General features: G+C 39.2%; 1 protein-coding gene across 1 annotated transcript in view; it reads left to right on the top strand.

Annotated features, from left to right (window-relative positions):
- GMDS (GDP-mannose 4,6-dehydratase) overlaps positions 1-22,542 on the top strand; it is a 409,153-nt gene that overhangs the window by 184,926 nt on the left and 201,685 nt on the right. The gene's annotated exons all lie outside the window — the stretch shown is intronic.

Here is a 22,542-nt window from a genome sequence, read left to right as displayed (position 1 = left end):
ACAAAATCATAATGCCTCTCTAAACTGATGTCCTGGATGACCTTAGAAAAGGTAAACAGCCATACTGCCTTGGTATCAAAAGAGTTACATCAAGCAAGTGAAGAAGGTGGTTTTTGGCATCCAAATGAATTTGTCTTAGGTTCTGTGCTGCATTTGCATGTGAGATGTTAAAAGCATCATGAGTGTAATGACTGTGCCTCCATGGCTATGGTTTTATGTTTGTGGCTACAACATTGGTGGAAGCAGTTAAATGAGTAAACCATCCCAGTCATCTTTTTAATGCATAAAAGTATGGTCATGAGCGATCATAAAATCAGTCACCAAGCCTCAACTGAAAAGAAGTAAAAGGTAAGTCAAATAAAATTATCCATTGCATGAACATAATGAATATGATCTGTTAACAGCCATTGGATGTTTCATAAAGAATTCAGCTATGACAGTCCAACAGAAATTGCACTAGGTCATAAATCATGGGATGAATCCTGAAGTCTTCTTCTCTAAGGGTAATCCTAAATAACTCTCTTGTGACTTGTGGCTTAGATCCTTGTCCTGTGTTCACAGAATCACAGAATGGGTCAGGTTGGAAGGTACCACAGCAGATCTGGTCCAACCTTCCTGCTCAGGCAGAATCATCCTAGAGATCATTGAGCAGAATTGTGTCCAGACAGTTCTTGCATATCTCCAGTAAGGGGAACTCCACAATCTCTCTGGGCAATCTGTTGCAGTGCTCAGTCACCTGCACTGTAAAGAAGTTCTTCCTCATATTCAGGTGGAACTTCCTCTGTGTCAGTTGCTTTTTTTTTGCCTCTTGTCCTGTTGCTTGGCACCACCAAGAACCTGGATTTGTCCTTTTGACACTCCAATACTGATAGACATTGATGGCATTCATCCCCTCTCTTCTTGAGGCTGAACAGGCCCAGCTCCCTCTGCCTGTTGACGCTATCATTCAACCCTTAAAAATCAACAACTAAATCCAGAAGGATGAATAGCTTTCAAGGCCTTGGGCCTCCAGAAGGAATGTAGTTGTCTGAGGTCTATGGCACAAACACATGTTTTTGTGCAAGTAGCATTCCAGGCCTTTCAGCTACACATCTTGGGCCTGTCCCAAAATCTTCTGGAAAAGAATTCCTCGCTAAAATATAGTTCATCTTGAGTATTTCTCATCCCAGAGAGATATCATCCTTTCAGATGATGGGAGAGTTATTATCAATTCTCTAATTCCCTGAGTATTGTGGAAATATGGTTACAGGCAGCCTTCTAATGGGTAAAAAATAGGGTAACTTTAAACTGGAAATAAACTATTATTTGAGGCTTTAATGGACTGGAAAGTAGGGCTTAGAGATTTAACATTGTTCAAATAAATGCATAATATGTTAGAAAGCATGATCATATTTACAAGCATTTTGGGAGCTTCCTTAAGCATATGGCTGAACACATAGGGATATATCTTATCCTCTCCATATGTAGCTTTAAATCCCATCAATATTAATACAAGTAACACATGTGCATATAGACTAGACCATGTACTGTGTTTCCTTTCTTCTTATTTCCTTATTAGGGATAATAATAAAACCATAAATACATTCCTTTTTGTTGTTTTATGAAATATTATGGGTCAATTCCTGATCTCACAAAAGTTTATGAGCCAACTCCCATTGACTTCATGGAGAAACAGTATCCTGTATGTGTTGGACTTGAGAACATCTGATGGTCACACAGCACAAGCAGAATTCATGACTCTTGAGCTTTGATTATATGAGTTCATTTGACTGCCACTGTGATTTTGGGCAACCTCCTTTGTGTACAGTAAAGCATGGAAGCATTTACCTGCACTGAAGCATGTAGGTGTCCACTGAGGGATGGGTTGAGGGTAGTTTAGTAGCAGGTGATTCAGAAATTTGGGGTTTAAACATGGTTTAAACATATCAGTAGAGATTAGTTGGAAAATGTGCTTGATCAGGATTTTGACTGGGAACTTGAACTGCCACCTGCAGCAACAGGGTACAGCAGCATTGTGCTGGTGAATGAAAACTGGGAAGTCCAACTCACTGGAAAGAAAGGATTCCATTCAGTGTTTGAAGTGAACAGAATAGAAAAATGTAAGCATTGAAAATTTTTGGTGTGGGATTATAAATTTTAACCTAAAATTAGTAACTCTTAACATATTGGCAGAAATTGTTGCTGCCTCTTGTTCTCCCTTTCTCCATTATTTATTTTGCTGTGAGCCAGCACAAGTCTCATGAGATTGTACTAGAGATGATGATCAATGCCACTGAGGTGGAAGAGGGAAAAGCTTACATCAGTGCTATTGACATATGAATCTTCCGTTACTATTTTGCTTTGTGAGGATAACATACCCTTTATTTGTTGCAGACTATCTGCCAGGTATTTTCAATTATTGGCACAACAGCAAGCCTTAAGTGTGCTGAGTACAGGGGAAGAATCATCCTGCTGGCCACACTGTTGCTGGTACAGGCCAGGATGCCATTGGCCTTTTTGGCCACCTGGATGCACGAGCCTCCGTTAAACTGCTGAGGTTTTTCCTGCCTTTCCTTCAGTTTCCTCTTTATCACCTGCTGATGCTCAGGTTGCCTTCTGCCGATACCTCAGTGTTGTGCAAACAGCAGAAATACTGCACTGAAGAATGCAGTGGAAAAGCCCCTCAGTCTTGATCTTACAAAACTAAAAGAACAAAGTCAAAGGTAACAGTTTTAATAGTCTTTAGGTATTCATAGAGATCAGAAATATTTTCTCTTTCCTTCAATAGAAATCCAGCAAGTACGTCAAGCAGTAATTACAGAGGACTCATAATTGGATCATAATTGGCTCCAATTCAAATAATTACATGTCTAGTCAAAAGTTTAAAATTAGGTGTGTGCCTATATTCATGGTGAAGTTGGGGTGCATTTGATATTCAGAATGTATGGGAATCGTCTTCCATTAATTTATATTTAAATAATGTAAAAGAAAACAACCAAAGCAAAAGAAAACTATTTATAAATAATATAGTAATTTATTGTACAGGCCAATCAAGCATATTAAGAAACTGTGAAACTGCTTAAAGAGAACATTTCTATCTTATTTTCTTTTTAATTGGTTCTAATTCTCATTCATATGTTAATCTGTAAATAAAAGCACAAGAAAATACACTGTCATTTTTATGGTCTTAGAGAATTTTGCACATGTTGAAATTTAGATAATAAAATCTTATCTTTGTTTAAATCTCTAGTCAGCATCACCTGGACTTTTATCCATTATTTTTCTACTTACCATTCTAGTAGGCAGAAAATGATCCTTGGAAACAGCAGCTACCACTGCTGTTGTGGGAAATCCCTTCTTGTATGTTTGTGCATACAGAATTATTTAGAATTTTAATTTACTCTTGTGCGTAAGAAAAGGTGCCAGCCAGCAGGAGTATTGGCCAAGGATTTCTACTTTTGTTTTGTTATTTTCTTGTAGCATTAAGGATATGTTGTCTTCTGAGATACATTTCACCTTAGTCTGCTAAGACTTGAAGTTTTTTCTGAGTAATTCTTTCACCATCCCAGCTGAATTCTTGTTTGTGAGAGTCTTGCTTTAGTAAGGACTGTTGGTTATAAAAGGAAGGTCAATTGTATCTGTCTGTGTAACTATCAATACCTCATATAGTTATGAGATTTGCTGATGAACTTAAGGCATGTTTTTAAATTGCCCTTTTGGTATTGACTGAAGTGAAAAATGCTTTTCCTTTCTTTCAGCTTAATTTTTACGTTTAAAGTCAATATCTTCTAATAAAAGTGATGAAATAATTTTAAACCCTCAGTGATGGGCTTGTTTCAGTATTAGTGTACAGCCATCCAGGTAAAGTGTATTTTGTGTATTTCCAAGTACACAGAACGTTTTCTTTCCATCAACTTGCCTGAGGTGGCAAAACTAATGTCTCTATTAGGCCAAACTGATCTTCAAATTAAATCAAATCTGCTCCACTTGAGGTGATTATGCACTGAACTGCTTCCATCTAGGTGAAGTAATTGTGAGAGCATCAGAACTTGTAACAACCTTTAGGAGAAAAGTTTGATAGTCTGTGCTCCTTTGGAACAACTACTGAACATTCATAAAACTCTTGACAGGTGCTTGCTGAAGCAGTACCTTTTCTAGAAGTATGTGTGTCAAAGAAAATGAGACAATGAACATTCAAAAATCTTTAATGTAGAACTAAGTCTCATGCTGAAATGTGTTTGAGAAAGCAACATCTTTCCACAGGAAGTATTCTCTTGCCAAGGGCAGAATATTTTTTGATTTCCCCATGTAAATATTTAGGACTTGTGGAGATAGGTGTCCAAGATCAAGGAAGTGACATTTGACCACAGTAATAAGTTCAATCATCCACCCAAATAGTGACCCAGTTCTCAGGATACAATACAGCCAAAAGTGGTCACAGCACAGTCTCAGCTGGTTTCAAATCAAAGAGGTGAAGTTCACCCAGAGATGACCCACAGGCACTGGCATTGGAATAGAGGCACTTCTTCTTGACACAAAAGAGTGCTGGAGGAGCAGATCCAGAAATAATGACTGTCTTCCCTCTGATTGAGTCTATAGGGAAAAGACACAGATGAGTGGATTTCCAAGGTCAGTTCATGGCGTTGTTATTTTAGTAAATTATTTGTATGTCTTGCACCTCAACTGAAATATTCCAACCCTAAAAAAGAGCTTGTCTTGATATGAAGTGGTAGATGGTGTCACAATGTCTGGTATCACCAAATAGGTGTCTCCCCACTACGTCTCGCATACAGAATCAGAATACAATTCTGTGACACAACGATGTAATTCCTCTCTCTATTGCTGTCCCGGTAGGCTCCATCAGGCTCCCTCAGCTCCGTAGGGCACCCATGGCCCCACTTGACTTCTGGCTTCAGAAATTGCTCTTTTATTTCTCTGCTTTTAGTTACAACCTTACGAGTGGGACTGAAGACCAAACATTTTCCCCAAGGCTATATCTCTGCAGTGCCAAAATGAAGTGCCACAAATAATTGGCATATAGTGAAGCTCTCCTCAGTGTACATTTTTTTTCCATTCTCTCATACAAGCAGAGAAAAAGATGAAATTTAAATAATTATGTTTTCACTAGAGCATGATTTGCTGCCAGCAAAATATAGGTATAATTCTCAAACATCTTCTTTCAGTTTTTTAAAATATGGGCAAAGCTTCCCTTATGAAGAGAGAATGTGTTTTAGAATAACTGTGATAGGGAAAGATTTCTTTTTTAATGCTAAATAAAGGCTTACATTTTAGTAAATAACACTGCACACTAAAAGACTGTATAATGCATTTCTTTCAGTGTATGTAATTTAGATTAGACTTCTTGACTATTAGAAATAGTTGCAGTTCTCAGCAGAGCAACACACTATCATCTTAATTTTACTCATGTGGACAATGTCTAAAATGAAGAAAAACAAACCCAAACCAAGTCCTTTGTGGTTTTTAAAATGCTGAAGCCTGCAAATAATATGATTCTAAATAACTACAGCATAAATGAGAAAATCTGAACACCCTGCATGCACACACATGCACAGCCTGTATAAATGTGTGCATGTGAATGTATGTTTCTGTGTATGGATGATTTTTGTGGAAACTGCTTTCAATTTTATGTAGCTTGAGAGGTTCATTATGTGCTGTTTTTTTTCTTTAAGTTGAAGATGATTGATAATGAGAGATCATACAAGAAAGTAAGTAGTTCGTTGCAATAGACATGAACGGTCTTCACAGTTAAAACATAAAAATGAGGCAAGAAAAAGTTCTTAATTACAATATGTAGGTGTTCTGTCTAATACACGTCATATGGCATTGGTTCCAGCAGTGGTAGACTGTAAGTCCAACTGTAAATGTTGTTGCTAGACCTTTCAGAAAACAATCCTAAACTATTTCAGAACTGTAACATCATTTTTCCCTTTTTATTTTCTTGCAGACATATTTTCTGTGAGGGAAACACATATGTAAATAATTTTTTTTTCTTATTTACAGAGATTTTAATTTAACTTTCTTTTTCAGCACTTTCATGTTTGACCTATTAGTGTTTTTAGGCTTTACAAAGCCAGAAAAAAGTGCTTTCCTCAGCAAAACCATCTGGTTTAGTTTCCTGTGCCTCAACAATGATACATGTATTATCAAGGCCACCCCGGTGGTTTTCTAAGTGGTCTTGTTACAGTGGTGGTCTTACAATTCAATTGGAGTGATGGAAAGGTTAGACTAAGGCTTCTTTCAAGTATAAGGTTTCCAAGCTGATAAATTATGTATTGTTGTCATATTTCCGACAGTGACCTATTTTGCCATTGTGACTTGAATGAAGTATCTCTTCCATCAAATAACACAATTGCAAGAAACCTCCTGACAAATTCTGCTTTTGCAGCCTGTTCTTCTTGAGAATACCAAATTAAGGCACTTTGCACAAATAACTGTAAATGTGTGCTGTGTTCCTATGATTTTAGTTTTCTGCTCTGACTGTCAATGTGTGAAAACCCAGGTAAAATTAGGACAGGGTCTATATTTAGGAGTTATCCTTTCACTTGTTCTAAGGCCTGTGGAAAGCAGATGGGTGTTAGCAGAGAGACCACACAATGCAGATAATGCACCATCATTGCAGTCCACCTCTGTGCATGCTGCAGGACAAAATCTACTCATTAGCTGGTGGCAATATAGTGCCAGGGTGAAAAAATGACAGACTAAAAAAAAAAACCAAAACCAAAAGGTCTGTTCCACCTTCCAGTCAGCCTTGTGGGTTAACCTGGGATAACTTCAGATGAGACTGTGGGAAAGTGATGAATCTCAGAGGGAGATGGGATTGTCTGGACCTAGGAGTGAATGTACCAGACAGCCTGCTCAGGGCTGCAGCTGTGCCTGGAGGGAAACCACTGCCCCATCATGGGATGGAGCATGTTCACCATGGAGTGAATCTTCACAAAATTTAACAGCAAAGGTCTCACAAGTCTCTTTTCAGTGCTTGTAAATCAGGATTTTACCTTTTTTAAAATTTTTTTCCACTGTACTCTGCCTAAAGCTTATGAGTTGGGCAAGTTTAAGGAAAATGTGAAGGAAATGTTCTTGTAAACATTTTCTAGGCCTCTGCATGCAAAATTTCAAATACTGACTCTACAAGAAAACCCCTAGTTCATGGAAAAAAATATTGAATTTTAATAAAAATTAAACATATTTTTTTATTAGATTAATCAGTTCAATGGATATTTTTCTTTCCTTTCTTTGCTCTTTTTCCCATCATTAGTGGGGGAAAAAAAAGGAAGAAAAAAGCCAACCAGGAGTGGCCACGTTTGAACTCAGAATTTATTTTTTCAATCAGGTATTTGGCAACATTTTAAAGAATGGGAAGCGGTGTATTTTATTGGTAAATGTTAGGCAACATTAATAACAGGTACTGCTACCAGCCCCACCTGTAATAACCCAGGTAGTTTCTCTTTATTAACTAATCTATGATTTACAGATTTATTGGAAGCTTAGAATAGTGCACCACATTCTGAGAAAGCTCTATAGTATAGTTGTTTTGAATTTTAATAAGGGGGAAAATCCCTTAAAACAGATCATTAAAATTTAATGACAACATTTTTAAAACCCTATAATGGTTCAATTTACACTGGAAGTCAAAAATAGTTAATGGTGTTGTTATGTCTGTGTGGTAACATCCTTGCTATAGAATAATTGTTTTCATTTGAAATCAAGCCAATAAAATATCATAGGCAATGCATTCCCAGAAACAAAGTTTTTAGTCCTCCAACTTCAGGTCATTTCACCGAAAGAAGAAATGTTTCAGATAAATTAAAATGTCAGGGTTCACTTTTATAGTACTCTAGCTGTTAATATTCTGTGCATTATTAAGAAGATTGGTTATCAGCAGAGTGACTGTTCTTTCCTGGTCTGGGTATGGGAAAAAAAATACCTTTTTTATTTTGGTTTGGTTTTTTGAATAGGAAACATTCCCCAAACCCAGAGGGTGCACTTAATATGCCACTTTTAGTTATAGCAGAAATACTTGAATTTTAGCTGTAGGTGTTTTTGGATGGAGCCTTGACCTAACAACCAACACTAATGTTCCAAAGATAGAGCAGTTGAACTTTCCCGTTGTCCTTCTTAGGCCCATTTTAAGCTTTCCCTGGAGATGGCTTACTTGGTTACCAGGTTAAGGATGTGAAGAAAGCTTATTGCTGTCTTGTGTTTGATTCCTTTCTCTCTTCCTCTCAAAATCCACATGATTTCTGCAGTGAGAGCATTGTGTTTTCCCTCAGGAGTGATGAACATTGCATTTGCAAGGTAGGTGAGCAACGTTGGTGTTTCCTTGTCCCCTCTTCCCTGTCAGCTTGGCAGTGTGACTTGGATGGATTTGCCTGCGGCCATCAACAAGGAGAATAAAGTAGAAGTAGGGCCCTGGCATGGTGATTCCTTCAAACCTTTCCAGCACTTCCTGCTCTAAAGGAGGGTCAAGGCTGACAGGAGCAAGGGAGCCAAACAGTTATCCTTCCTAGCACATCCCGCAGTTCCACAGCTCAGCTCCTGGTGTGAGCAGCCTTGGCGGCTGTTCCATTGCTTCTAGCGGAATAATCAGGATTTCAGTGGTGCTTCTGAAGTGAGCAGGCCCACATATGCTACCAAAGTTCCTATTTGGTAGTGGGATTTAAAGGATCTGTGGTACTGGACTTGAGGAAGAAAATTAAGGGATCCATAAGTATTCCTGTGAAATGTTGCCTCTCTGCAAGGATGACTTACTAGGATTTTTTTGTAGAATTGAATGCAGCCCAAGCACATTTGCTTACTATTTAGCTTTCCTCCTAGTAACAAGCTCTGTACATTTCAGAAGCTGATATTTTTTAGGGCAAGCTGTGCATTATTATTTCTTGATCTGCAAATGGGTTGGAGTTTTGTTTTTTTTAATATCAAGTGGTTTTCCTTCTTCCAAGAGCACTTTACAGATTTCTTTAAGGAGCAGTAAATTGCATTAGTAGAGCATGAACTCCTACTTCTGCCTTAACCTCTCTTAACATCAAGTGAGATGTTACTCTACACAGTAATAGTTTATCAAGACAACCCTAATGGTCTAATACAAGGCACACATGTTGCTTTTGACATAATGAAAAGTTGGTACAAATCATATGATCTTGTTGCTCTGTGCTTTATTTTACAAGAAAAAGTAATGCTTTGTCTTGCTAATGCGGTATATTTCCTATTCAATACAGGCACATTTCCCCCTTCCTATTAATTTATTATGCTGCATTTATTTCCAGACCAACATTACTTTTCCGTGTCTGGTGGGAATTTCTCTCTTCGTCTGAGGTGTTTTAAATTCAACAAGCATAAGGTTTTTAATATATCGTGTTCATTTTAAAGGAGAAATAATTGACAAGGGAAAAATATTTTGTACAGCTTTTCATTTTACTGCCAGTATTATTACCAATATCTAAGATAGACACATACTAAAAACACTGCAGGTTTAAACCTGTTCATCTGCCAAATTACAAGCAGATCTTGGAATACTGGAAAGATAACAGGAGGCATGAGATAGAATGGTCTTCCCCACTGCTCCGATAGGTGCACGTTCCATGTTTATCTTTATTTGCTGTTTTATTTCGGCCGATAATACCTTGTGACCCACATGCCCTATCCATGGTGTGCACTGCTGGAATGTGTGTTTCTGAGTTGATCGTACTGGCAGCAGAAGTGATACTGGGTTGCAAGGAGGAGCCTGCCATAGAACAGGGCCCTGCTGTGTTCTGTTTTCTGGGAATGCTAAGGTGCAGCACCAAGGAGCTTCCCTTCCAAGGATCTTTTCCAGGCTAACAAATGCCTCATCTCTAGGAGAACCTTTTTTAAAAAAAAAAAAAAAAGTATTTTAAGAGCAAGTAGTAACAATTTAGAACTGGTGTTGGTTGATGGTTTGTGCAAGTTCTTATGGTCTGAGCACACTTAATGTAACACTTTAACATTATGTATAGCATTTTAATGGCATCTTAAAAGTATATGTGTGCTATTTTAGAAAATGTATTATTTATCCAGATAGCCATAAAAGGTAAGGACATGTGTGAAGTGCTCAACTGTAGGGCTGTGTGTTCCCTCATTGCCCCCTTGGAAAACCTGAGGAGCAACATTGCTGAAAAACAACTGCAGGAACTAGTTTGGAGTGAAATCTTCTAATAATAATATGATTATTGGCTTTGGTGGGACTTCATTCACTGTGTCTTACATCTGTGCACAGGGAGGCCAGCAGAAGAGAAAGAGGTTCTGTGCCTGCCCTGAGTTACACAGTACACCTGTGACAGGATAGCCACAATTTGGCTCTGAAAGTGACCTCAGGAGACATTAAAATGCCATTTAACTCATTACCAATAAAACCAGGAAGCAAAATAAAGAGTTTTCACCTGGCCTGCCCGGTGCCAGTCTTCAGTCTCAAGTTTGACAAAATAATGGAATTGGTGCACAACTGCCCGCTCCTTGTAATTAAGTAAATTAGACTTTCCTTAAAGAAGGCTTTTTTGTTGCTGGTGTTCATAAGGTCACATCTAAAGAAAGGCAGTGTAAAACCAAAGGGCACACATGTAAAAATATAACTTGGAGAAGAAGTTTCAGTAAAAAGTCCACCTAAACTGAAAGTAAATTTGTCATCATTCTTACAGCAATAATTTTGGAGTGATTACATAAAATACTGTTAAATAATAGCAGAATCATGCACATTTTACATTTACTTTTAGAATACACTTAAGAGAAGCAAAACTCAGTTCCCTTGGTTAATTTATTCATTTGAGGTTTGGGAGCAAATTGTCATGGAATTGCATGCTGATGATAGGCATTTAGTTGTGCTGATTTGTAGCAGTCTGATCATTTAAATACAACGTGTCATAAATATTTCAAGTCAGGGAAAAAAAATCCAAATTCTGAAATCATTATCTTAAAATGTTTTGGATAGTTGTTTTTGTTCTGGAACTGCTTGCAAAACAGTTGACTCCTAACCAAGCTGATAGTTTTATTAGAAGTATCTTAAAGTGATCCTTTTTGCTTAGATATGGACTTTTGCAGGGATACTGGTTCATATAAAGTTGCTTTAAGTGAAACAGTCCAACTTGTCACTGCAAACTCTGTCTGTGTTGGTTTTAGAAAGTACTGCTGGAGCTTACAGTGTCACTACACTTTCTTATAAGGAAAAATCACACACACTTTCATATTTCATGAAAGCAGATAAAAGCAGGAAAATAAAACTGCCTTTAAACAAGAACAAACTGATGGTGCTCAGGATGAAAACTAAGATCTGGTGTCCCACCCAGAACCAACTCCCTAGCATCTAAAAGGAGCACTGTCTGGCAGAAAAAAAGCAAATTTATACTCAGGAGTACCACAGCTGATGGAACACTGCATCCTCATGTTGGGGGGAATGTGAGAGCAATACAAGATGGGGAAAAGGCCCTAGTTTTTAGGGAAGTCCTGTGCTTTCATCACCTGCTCTCAGGCCAAAGTGAGCCACCAGCTGCCACTCTGCTTGAAAGGCAATTCTCTAGCCTGAGTGGGTCAAGAAAACATGCATAGAAGGTAACAAGCATTAGCATTAGATATTAATGATTTTTTTTCTTACTGAGTGAGTAGAGATGAGGAAAGGATGTGCTCAGTAGACAAGTTTGTCTTGAGAATTGTCCTTAACAATAATTAGACTTCTACTCTTGAAACTAAAAGGGACTGGATGCCATTTACTTTGTTATGAATATTCTGCATTTCTGCAGAATTAGTAATTTTCTGTTGGACACACAGAGCCAGCTCAGCCTAGTTAGGGAAGAAAACAGCAAATGTGGGTTCCCTGTGTAACCTCCCAGCACAAATAGGCATGTCAGCCTAGGCTGCTAAAATAGTCATTTTACAGATGATAAAACTAGTCATTAGTGATGCAGATCAGATTGAGAACACCCCTGCAGTTGTTTCTAATTAGCAGAAGACTCAAGTGATCTTAAACTTTGAATCCTACTGCTTACCTGCATGGTGGTATAACACACAGCTGGACTGGCCTTAACTTACACAGGTATCAAATCAACCATGTACAGCACAACTTTCTTCCAGATTTCACCCTGAAACTTAAAAATTAACGCATGGATACCTTTTTATTAATGTCTTCAGTCCCTTGGTTGTAATCTTTTTAAAGATGATGCATATGTTTTCATACCCAATTTGTGTACCTTCCTGCTTTTTGGCAGCACAGATGCCTTGACACAGGCTTGTATGTGTGTGCATGGGTTGCTGCTCCTTCTGTCTTGTGTTACCCGGAATAACAGGAGTACAAATATTTGTCCTCCAAGGCTGTGTGTGGGGACTGTTGAGGTAGCCTCTGAGATGTTACTGAAATTTTAAGACTAGTGCCCAGTCTTTCCAAAAACATCCTTTTCTGCTAGATGTTTGTTAGGCACCAAAGCCTGATAGGTGTCTGCAAATATAAAGTACCAGGGTTTTTTACACTGAATTTTTTTTTTGCTTTTCAGTTGCTGGAACTTCATTTTTTCTTGTCTTTTGTTAGAGCTGTAAATCCCCATAGATAGAAGAAAAAAAATACAACAAGAAAGTGAATTTCGGTTGGTGAAAAGAAAATATAAGAGAGGGATGCATAAGGATATTTGAATTTTTAACAAAAATACTTAAAGGAAAGCAATAAAATTACCTGTTTCCATTAGAATTTTCAAGATAGAGTTCCTTTGCAATGTACGCACAGCAGGAATTAATTGGAAGTAGCTACCATAATATTCAGAAAAAACTTGCCAAGTTGTCTGTTCAACAGAATTTGAATGAAAACAGAACAAGAAAAGAACGTTAGAGAGCAGGCTTACCCACAGAAACAAGAAAGATTTATACCTTGAGCAGATTGGATTTGTTATTCAGTGGCTCCTATTACTGTGATGTTTGTTGCTTTATTTAGATGAAGAGTTTGGCTCTGGCTGCCTTTGTTCCTGCTGTCCAGAAGACTTGGCATGCTTCATATTGTGCACGGTGCAGTGGGAGAGGGAGACCTGCAAAAGGACATCCACCCAAGGCGAGCTGGCAGACAATAGCAGAACATCCTTTTCTTTGGAAGCAACTCATCAGGAAAGTGTTGGTCCTGCCTCTCTGTATTTAGCTGAATGCAGATGAGAGGTGTGATTAACACTAATGAGTGACCAGGGATTTATTGTTTACTTAGAGATAAGGCATGAGCTTCCTTTGTTGGCACATTCTGCCAAATCGTTTGATCCTAGTTCACTAAGTCTTTTATTATTTGCTGTTGCTCATTTTGATAGTGGTAGTTGTTGCTTTAAGTGATTTCTTTCACCAGAATATTTTCATCAATGGTGCTTATTTTATTTAGTTTTTATTGTAAATTGTCTGAGCTGTTTGTCATTTGGTCCACAGTAATCTGGAGGTCCTTTACGTGCATCACATGTTCTGCATCCAACAGTGCTTTTTCTGTTCAGTTCTTGCCCTCCTCCCCAAAGCTGAAATAAATCAAAGTAGGTTGAGACTCAGTCGCAATAAATCAAGACCTGTCCAAAACTGGAGCCTGCCCAGTCAAAATGTCATAGCTTGGCTTTCACTGAGGATTAATTAAAGGCCTGATATAAAGCCCAGATGTGCTTCAGGAGAGTAACAAACTGCCTGGTGGTGGCTATGCTAAAAACCAAGTCTCCCCATGAATCTGCCCACCCAAGAACATGGAGGAGGATAAGGCTGAGGAAAAGGGAAGAAGGGAGGGGAGGGGAGGAAAGGAGTAAACTGAATCAAACATGATTTTATAGCATCTATGTTGGCAGAAAACAAGACAAGCTCTATGCTAGAGCACTTCTGAAAAAAATACAAAGCCTGCATGTGTAGATCTCGAACAGACACAGAGAACATAATTGTTAAAATATTCAGCATTAATCGGGAGTGGGATAAAACTAACACAGTGAGTGAACTTTTGCACTTTTTATGGTCATATATATATATATGTATATGTGTATATATATATATATGTGGCCTGCCCAGTGACTGAGCTTGCTCTGTGCCTGTTTTGCATTAAATTCCTGAAACTCATCTTTACTAACATAGTTTAGCTGAAGATTCCTGTGGCTCTGATAGTGACAGATATGGAAATATACATGTTTCTAAATTCAGTATATTTAAATATAAATATATAAAATACACTTAACTTACATACTGCTTGCATTATGGCCTTTGCAAAACTCCAACTTTGCTCCCAGAGGTTACAGTGATTTAATTGAACAGTGTGCATGGAGTGACCCCTTTTAAAAAAGTACTTAAGGAGTGTTGCAGATCAGTTGTGGGACACAATATATGGTTATTCTCACACTCTTTTGCAGGCATAGAAATACAATTTCCTGGGGGAAAAAAGGAATTAAAAGAATAGTACCTCATTGTTTGTATTGAATTAAATTATTTCCTGAATAAGATTAGTCCACCACTTAATGTCATAATTGGTTTCATCTTCTTTGAATTTGCTGCATGTGAGTAAGGAGTACATAGGCATGCTATGATGAGATGAGGTGTTACATTTTCATAGAGCTGGGCGAGTGGTTCTGGGATGGCAGGAAAGGTCTGCCGAGCAGCGCTGCCCTCTGCTCTTCAGTCTGATGTAGTGGGTCACAGTTTATGCAGCAGTGAGTTTTGATGCCCTGGATATTCCTAAGTGTGGGACGTTTCATGCACATGTATGTGATAGATTTGTGTATTCATTTACTTATATATCTTCTTGGAGGCATGACATCTTTTCTAGTCTCGCCTCTGCTCAGATTGAATGAGTGTCACCTTGCAAAACAGGGAGAAAAGCAGGAGATAAGGAGCTGGACAAGAGGTGTGGATTAATGTCTTATTTCTGCAGAATGTGAGCCAAGAGTATATCAGTTCCTTGTTAAGGCCCCAAGAAGGTCTGATGAAAGCCAGGGCTGGAGGGAAGTTTGGTGTCAGGCTTCCCAGTCCTGCTGCCTCTGTGGCTCGTCCTCTCTGCACGTGGTGGATACGTGTTTGTGCCACCTTGGCAAAGCAGAACCATGGCAAGCCTTGGCTGTGACACATAGGTCAGATGGCTAGAGAGTAACAGGTTTTGCTCTTCGGTATGCCTCCTCCTGTGCAGTGCAGAAAAACCTACTGAACCTGATACTTTCCTCTGCTGAGTCACTGTGCCTCAGAGAAACTTGCAATGCTGGGTGGATACATACTCCTCCATAGGTCACCAAAGGACAGATTATGCTGTGTTGCCTCATGCATGGTCCTGTCTCTAAAGGAACCCACAGAATTATTCGACACCTTCAGTCTCCTTCCCCATTTCCCAAGACTTTGCTGCAGCCTCTTCATGTATTCTGCAGTCTTGATTTTCACATGCTGTCCATTTGGTTCACCAGGCTTCACCTACACTGTCCTCCTGCTTCCAGCAGTACTTCCATTGTAATTCTGGTCTCTTCCACACTCCCAGATGATGTGTTCACCACACCTATTTTACATGGCAGATCCTTCATGGATCTCACTCTCAATTATTGCCACTAGTTGCATGTGCTGAAAGAGTAAATATGCCATGAGTCTTTATTGGTGGTTCACCGAGGAGAAGGTTCCTGTCAAGTTGCAGTGATTGTTCGTTTCAGGGAGCATTCAGCAGGAATGGAGCTGCACCGTGAGGGTGACAGGCTGTGTGCTCATGGTGACCCAGCATAAGCAGTGCCCTCATCAACCAGGGCACAGCCCTGCAGTATCTGAGCTGGATAGGCTGAGACAAGTGAAGGCAACAAGGTCTCATCAGCAGCCCCAGGCAAGGTAAGGCGATGAATCAATTTTGGAGCTCATCCTGGTTCCAGTCAGGAGCAACAGAAGGGACTGGAGACCATCAGGAGAGATAGTAAATGAACCAGTATATCAGAGAACAGGACAGGGCCAAGGTATGCCTGCAGCACAGCTCAGGCAAGATTTGGGTGTCTGGGTCTGGATCAAAATGGAGCCCCTGGACCCAGGGGTAGAGTGAGCCCTGACAGCATGCTGTCAGAGCAAGAAGGGAGAAGGGGAAACTTCTGGTGGAGGACTTGTGCAGTGAAGGAAGTGAAGGAACCACTGCCACAGTACATTTGGTTTAGCTAAGCAATAATAAAATGTAACTGGAGGTAGAACGGGAAAGGTCTGGAGTTTCATTTTAATTAAAGTAGGGGGTTGACCCAATTAACACCAAATTACAGTGTTTCTGTGCCCCAGCCTATTGGGCAGTGGAGAGAAGTCCTGTGCCTGAGTTCCCTCTGGAGACAGGGAGTCAGTGTGCCTTGTGGGGCTGCTTGCCTCTGGGAACAATGGTTGGCTTTCAGGCTGCCAGGCTGGCCCCCGTGCTCCAGCTCCCTTCTGCTCTCAGGGGCTGCTGTAAAGTCATGTTTGGGAATGCATTACTGTGTGTGGGAAAGCCTGGATCAGAAAACGCCAGAGAAGAGAAGAGAAACTTAGGGCTGGCACAGGGAGTTAGGTTTTGTGACACCCATCCTGCAGAGCTTTACAAGAGAGAAACAAGTACAAGAAGCTCTGCTATGGTCTCTCCTCGTGGCTGTATCGTTTTTAGTCTGTAATTTCCTATAAAATTTCTCTGTGGGTTTAAATTTAGCAAAGCCCATCAAAGTCTGGGAACTTCTTAAGATTCTTGTTTGTAACAAATTTTAACAAAGTTCAACCTTTGAGCCAGGATTAGAAAACACTGAGAAAGCTCTGCTAAATTTAAAAATCTGCTTTAGTTTTAAATGTCTTTGCAAGCTGCTCCTTCTGAACACAAACTATGCCTTTGCTCTGTGTGAGTGTAAAGGAAAGGGGGAGAAAAAAAAGATTTTAAAGGCTAAATGGTTAAAATTTAACAATTAGCTACTGTACATGCTCAGGAGCTTCCCCAGCTTTCCGCTCAACCCATGTTTTCTTTATCTCCTGGGTGGTCCCTACCATCCCTGTCCTTTCTTCTGAGATCCCATCCCCCCTTTTCCTCATCTTCGCCCTCCCTGTAAAGGAGGCCCTCTCATTGCAGTCACCATCCTTCCTGCTGGGAAGGCTGAGACCCCTTTGGGAGGCAGCCAAGGATGTTCTTTATTTCATACTTGCAGAACTAAAGAGAGATGAGCAGTACAGAAGGAAAGACAACAGCTTTCTGGTGTGAGAAGTATTGCTGAACCTTGAATCTCCCAATGCTGAGCCCACATGAACAGCACAAGGAGTGCCTCCTGGCTGTCAGGGGTGCTGGGGAATTTGTCCTTAGCACTTTCAGAAATAAGTATTTTCTTCCTTCCTTTGAGAACTGGCAATCCAGTTTGAGAACTGGCAATCCAGTTTGTGGAAGTCAATTCCATTCAAAGCAGTAGAATTATGCTAATTTATGATGGCTGCACAGCTCTCTAGAGTGAGGTAGATGCAGAACCATTAACCTGTAGGTGGACAGTTTCCATATCCTGCTTGAATTAGCCTGGATGCTGTGTCTCTGTAAGGCAGACAGACAGACAGACAGACAGACAAGGAAGTTGTGTGTACTGTACAGCTACTTTGTCTTCCTGGTGGGACTCTGAAAGCAACTGAGTTCTACATCAGTCTGTATCTGCTTGATGTTATAGTAGTACAGTTCTTTTTCCCATCTCCCCTACAGCCTTTAGGCACTTAGTTCTGTGTAAAGATGTGGTAGCTGGCCTTGTCCTGGGCATACCCAGGCCAAACTTCTTGGGACATGCATTATTGCCTTCTGTTACAGCCACTGAGGAAGAATTTTGCAGGGCTGAAAGCAGAACCAAACTCTTCTCATTCTCTCATCAGGGTCTCAGTGACATTAAGCCCAGCTGTTCCTGTTGACTTGAAAACCCATTAGAACACTTTGCCTGAGGGGTTTTTTTGCCAGGAAGGGTAGTAATAATGTAATTTTTGGAAGGTGTAAGTAGTGCCTACAGTGTGGAAATTGGAAATTGCTTGGTGTAGCTTACATTCATCTTGAAACCAGTGTGTGTCTGTGTGTCTGTGTGTGTGTGTGTGTCAGCTCTGTCAGGTCAGTAAGAGTGCTTAAAGGCTTTTATCTTTGCTTCAGACTTTATTGTGTACCACTCATAAAATTATGAACATCCTAAATATATGCATGATGGGACCTTAGTTTAATAATGTGGATATTAAAAAAATTTTACTTGAAGTGAAAATACCTCATGATGGTGTTTCTCCATTTCCTTGCCATTGAACACAATAGCATTGGTGTCAAATGCTTATAACTGTAGTAATTAAGGAATTAATGGCTTACAGGACTTCAGTGTAATGTGATCAGTCAATCTCTTGGCCTATGGTGTCTCTGAACTTTTCACTGTGTAAGATATTATACTGTATTTGCTTAATGCAATTATGGAATAATCCTTGGTCCAGTTTCCTGGAACAATACAAACAGCCTTTTCTTCTCTCCATGTGTTCCTGGTTTACAGCCTAACTTGGAAAGGAGCTGTGTTTGGGAACTTTTGTTTCACTTCACACTGGGGTCCAATTCCAGCGCATTTCTTATTTGATTTTTGTTTTGAAAATGTGCTCCATTGTCAGCCCAGTGTGCATTTTGTTGAAATCTCATCCTGTAGTTTTATCTGAATGGATAAAGACTGAAAGAAATATTAATTTCATTATAAAAGTGTTAATAGTGTTGTATTTGTTTTCCCCATTTTACTTTTAAGCTCGTTGTGAAGGTAGTAGATTTCATGTTATCTTCAGTCTCAAATTTCTTACATTTTTGTTAGAGTTTGGGCAAAACCAAAATCCTGCATCTGACTGGGCCTGTCTTCAAAGCAGTTCAGGGTGGAGCAGCTTTTTGTATTCAGTGCATGTGTTAAATTTAAGAAGATAGGGTTAAACTTCTATCTAACACATCGGGATACAACTCTGGGTCTAACCCCTCATTATTCTCTCTTCCTTTGCAACTCAAACTCTGTAAGAAAGGGTGAAGGGGATTGTCTGAGTTATTATGGATTATGTTTTTTGAACATCAATCTGAACTGAAATATATTTTAAAGATTTTTTTTTATATTTGAAAAGTACTGCTTCTATTAAAGTTCAAGGACTCTTCTAATATTTTTATGGTCTGGATATATTTTGAAAAAACAAAGTAATTGGAAAATGTTGGAGGTGCTGTAACCACCATCTGCCCCTGCCTTAAAAAATGTGCATCGTTCCATACACACATTTTAAATGATCCATCATATATCATCACTTACTACAGTACTTCATTCATGTAGGTGTTAGTTTTTGTGTGCAAAAGGTCAAATCTTTTCAAACTTAATTCTGAATGCCTCTGTTTTATAAAAACTAGCTTTTCTTTGAAGTTGTAATATATATTTTAATATAATAATTCATCATTAACTGGAGGGAAGAAAGAAAAAAAAATCACATTTCTGCTTCAAATGAAGTTGACTGAGGTCTTTTGGTTGATTGTTCTTATTTCTAATGTAGAAATTCCATAGTAAGTATGATACGTGTTAAAAGATGTAGAAATGCGATTACTCCACAGCCCTAGAACACTTCTTTCCTTAAAAAATAGAGCATTTTAAATGTCAAAGTTGGGAAGGATGGAAAAAAGTAGTTAATTAATTGTCCTATATGCCATGTTTTAAAAGATTAGTATAAGCTTGAAGTTAGGTCTTGGTAATGCTTGACCTAATTCTTTATAAAGCCATTAAAAAAGCATGCTGGACCAGGAACATTTTTTAGGTCCAAAGAGTATCAGTGTCAAATCAGAAAAACAATATCTCTAAGTTTTTTCCCTTGGCTTCTGGGAGCTGAGTGGGTGGTGAGGAGTCCCTTCCTTGTAATAATGTTTTTACTAGGAGAAATTTAGCAACAGTTTAGAGAAGGTAATTCAGATGGAGAAAGAGAAGCATGTCAATGCATTTCATTTGATTGTAATGCATTTTATATAAAAAAAATCCCTTCAAAACAGAGAAGTGATGAAAATTATCACGGATAAAATAATGAAACATATAGGGATTAGAAAAATATACAAGTAGATCTGTTAACTTTGTTTAAATTTAGTAACTTGGCTTTTAAAATTTGTTTCAAAATTTTTGCATGATGTTGCCTGTTCATATCATTATTATTAGGAGTCCCTTGGTACTCCCAATACCAGGGAATGTTTTCTTGCATTTTTAACCTAACACAGAAAGTAGGAAAAATTATAAAAATACCCTACTCACTTTTTGACAAGTGATGTTGGAACCCCAGTGAAAAGTTTTTCACAGAATTTAGCCAGAGTTCATATTCTGCTTGCAACATGTAATGTCATTTTTCAGCATGAAAGTTATTAGCATGTGTAGTTAGTGTTCAATATGCAATCAAGGTCTTTGGTTGTGCCCAGAATTTGCCCTGTGATGTCATAGGGAAGGGGTAACAGCATCTTTGTGTTGGCAGTAGTGCTTTGAGGCTGGCAGCAGTCTGCACTACTCCCAAGTTGCTTCAGGCCCCTGGACTGATTTCCAGTGGCCAGGTGATACAGGTATCAGGTATGGACTACTTCTCCCTCCTTCCCTCCCTCCAGGCACCGTGTGTCTTCCAGAGGAGGATAGTGATGCTGCTCAGAGGTCTCTGTGATGCCAGGAAAGTCTTCTTTCTGTGTTTTAGATTTGTTCAGCAGTTTTTGTCTGGTTTGCAGGGCTGTAGAAGTTGACCCTCTATATGCTTGTTGTGTAGTGATTGGTTTTTTAGATTTATTTTGGTGGTTTTAAAAAAAAAAAAAAAGAGAGAAAGTAGTTAGAATGAAACACTAATTTACCATTGCCACAGAAGATCTGGCAGTTAGCTCAGTCAACAAGCCACCAGATAGGGGTTCCTTGCTGCATAAAACCTACTCGCTCAACTGTTCTCTGTTGGAAAGCAATGCAGTCCTTTCCAAAAACCAGAAAGGTGAGCCAGACCAAACATTTCTCCACTGTTCTTTGGACCATGGCACACACTGATGGGCCATGGAGGTTCCAGTTCTGGAAAAATTGTATTTGGCTCAAGTTATTATGAATTCCCTTTCTTTTAACTGGATTTTACTCAGGGAAAGAAAATTTGAAATTCACAGCATGAAAACATGGAGAATCTGCAGTAGGAGTTACTGCAAGCTCCCAGTGCAAATTGATACAGTCCTGCATCCGAGCTTTCAGTCCCACAATCCTCACAACACATGATCTACATGGAAAGCCTGTTGGGAAGAGACATACAGTGTGTCTGTTTGGGCTTTTTGCACTGGGATGCATTTAAACTGACTAGCGGTTCATTTAGGATGAAGAAAGCCACAAAATCTGGAGCATCACACAGAGCTGTCCTGAGGAAAGGCTCTCTTCTCAGCTGCATCCTTCTCATCTCAGAACAGGGACCTTACTCCTCAGAACACAAAGAAAAATGCCTCGTAGCCTCTTTCTAGACATATTCAATTGAGAGCTGGGTATGGAAAAGTTTCAGTCAGGGGATCTTCAGATATACAAAAGCCTGTCTGGAATGTTCTGTTCTTCTAGGAAATGTGTGTGAAAACTTCAAAACTGAATTGGAGGCAGGGGGAGATGTAAAGTTTAGAAGCACTTATTGCCACCTTCAGGCAGGTAACAGTGACCATAGGAGCCAATCAATACAACAAATATAAATTTCTGCAGAGACCCTAAGAAATCATTTTCTTTTTCCTTCCTGCCCACAGATAAAACTCAAGCAAGAACTCAATGTGTAAATGATACATTTCCATTGAGAAACAAAATAAAATGAAGACATATTAAGTTTTTCCCATTCTTAACTGCAATGTGTTTTGCATGCATAGTATGACCCAATTTATTTGATTAAATTACAATTACAGCCTGCTGCAGTATCTTAGAGAATCTATTCCATACTTAAGGCATTTTAATATCTGATGTGATGCCCACTTGCAGGGAGTTTGCTGAGCTGCTGCTACAGCTCATAATGCCTGCAGCTCACTCACTCCCTGTGCCCCAAACAAGATGTCACTAAACAGACACATAAATCATGTTTCTATTTCCAGATATACTGTAGGTATCTCTGTTGAGACTGGCTTTGTAGAAACAGACTGTCCTGTGGCTGGAGCTTGGGTTGGGAGGATGATGAATAATACCAAGGTAGAGATTACTGTGGAGTGGTGGAAAATTTGATTTCTCCCATCATCAGGTTCATAATATTATGACTCACGGTTGGAAGGGGCAGGGGTGGGGAGGAGGAGAAAAGTGGCACCTCTTGGCAAGAAGAGAGGAGAAACTGGCAAACCATTGCCCCACCCTAAAAAGCTCTCACACTTGGGCAAAAAATGGCAAAATATACTGGTTGCCCTGGAAATTTACCTCAACAAATGTGACTGAGAACATCTGATTCCTGAGCATATTTTTCAGAAGAGTTTCTCTACCTTAAAAATGCTGTGGCCACCAAAGGGAGTGCTGTAGATCAGGTGTAAGAAAAGTCTGAGCAAGATATAATTCAGTCTTCATTCTTGGTTTACATGTCTGTAAAATGGACACAAGCTGGGTGCTTTACACAGGTGGTTACAAAGCTAAGCTTACTAGCAATGGTAGTTAA

Source organism: Molothrus aeneus, chromosome 1 (assembly GCF_037042795.1).
Source record: "Molothrus aeneus isolate 106 chromosome 1, BPBGC_Maene_1.0, whole genome shotgun sequence".
In the NCBI taxonomy this organism is placed as follows: domain Eukaryota; kingdom Metazoa; phylum Chordata; class Aves; order Passeriformes; family Icteridae; genus Molothrus; species Molothrus aeneus.
The sequence above is the reverse complement of the archived record's forward strand: the minus strand, read 5'-3'. Positions and strand labels throughout refer to the sequence as shown.